The 1379-nt window shown below is 42.1% G+C and overlaps 1 pseudogene; it reads left to right on the top strand.

Annotated features, from left to right (window-relative positions):
* Nucleotides 1-6: 6 nt before the first annotated feature.
* On the top strand, nt 7-1302 carry LOC118323111 (annotated as a pseudogene).
* The last annotated feature ends 77 nt before the right edge of the window (nt 1303-1379 follow it).

Here is a 1379-nt window from a genome sequence, read left to right as displayed (position 1 = left end):
CTGGGACCCCGTAATGAATGGAGATCTATATTCAGCTGTCAGTATCCTGAAGGTCAACAACACAGACTGGAACAGTAATGCTGTTTACACGTGTGTGGCGACGCAGTTAGTGACATAAAGTAATAGAACACTGTATGAGAGTTTTTAGTCTTGTATTAATCAGATGTTAAGAAATGGTTTTCTCTGTTGTTCTCTTTTCTGTAGCTACTGTCACAGTGACACTGAACCAACCAAGTGCCAAAGAAATTTTCAGTATCAACGAGGCAAAGTTGGAGTGCATCGTCACTGGACAAGACAAGTCCATTGTAAATGAAATCCAAGTCACTTGGCAAATTGATGGACAAACTGTGGCAGGAAACATTACTGAATCACAAGTATCGTCCAAAGGTGATCAGCACAGCAAAACCAGCACAATGACTCGTACTCGCACTGAGTGGCAGGGAGTCAACAAAGGCGCGTTTTGCTGCTAGAGAAGACATGACTCAGTTGTTCAAGGATCTGACTTTAAACAAAGGGAGGTATGTTTGCTGACTGGATGGAGACTTATTGGTAGAACAGTATTCTGTAAAGTCTGGGAGATAGCCAACCTACACATACAAACATTTCATTAGCTATATACAGCAAACATAAAGCTTATATTATGGACCTCCCTGGTAAACTGACTATCTCTTTCAGGTGTAGTAAACAACAGTACAGTCCACGTTCTACCAGAAGAAGTCATTAAAGCTGGAGCTGAGGTCACTCTGGTGTGTCTGGTCTCCAGTCCTGTGCTGCAGGATAACTACATTGCCTGGTCAGAACACATTGGAAAACCCCCTGGCATCTATAAGGATGGCATTAACTTCCCCCCAGAGAAGACCAAGGATGGCTACTTAGTAACAAGTGTTTACACCACGACCAAGGAAAAGTGGGAGAACACTGGGAACCAGTTTAAGTGCAACGTCTGGGTTGCTGGCAGCAATAAGTCCATGAAACCACAAGCTGTGTTTAACGCCCAGGGTAACTCCCTTGAATGTGACAAATAGTAGATTGAGCTTTAAATGTGGTATTTTGTGCTGATGTGTTGTTCCGTCATTGTGTGTACTCTCTGCCATGGGAACCTGTGCACTCTGTGATGTCATCAGTCTTTGTGATTGTAAGAAATAATCAGAGTCAACATGTCAGTTTAGTTTTGTTTGTCATGACTGTTTGTGTTTCAATCTGTCTTTGTCACAATGTTTAACAGCTTGAGAAGTGTGCTGACTGTTTCAAATAAATGTTGCATGGGGACCCTTGTGTTACATGTTCATGAATGACTTCAGTATTTTAAAACAAGCTGAAAAGCACAGTCACTGTGTACTGTTCTCTTCCACTGTTCAACTGGAGAAATGTCCACACAA

The sequence above is a fragment of the Morone saxatilis genome, unplaced genomic scaffold (assembly GCF_004916995.1).
Source record: "Morone saxatilis isolate NCDOM2014 unplaced genomic scaffold, NCSU_SB_2.0 Contig14, whole genome shotgun sequence".
Classification (NCBI taxonomy): domain Eukaryota; kingdom Metazoa; phylum Chordata; class Actinopteri; family Moronidae; genus Morone; species Morone saxatilis.
The sequence above is the reverse complement of the archived record's forward strand: the minus strand, read 5'-3'. Positions and strand labels throughout refer to the sequence as shown.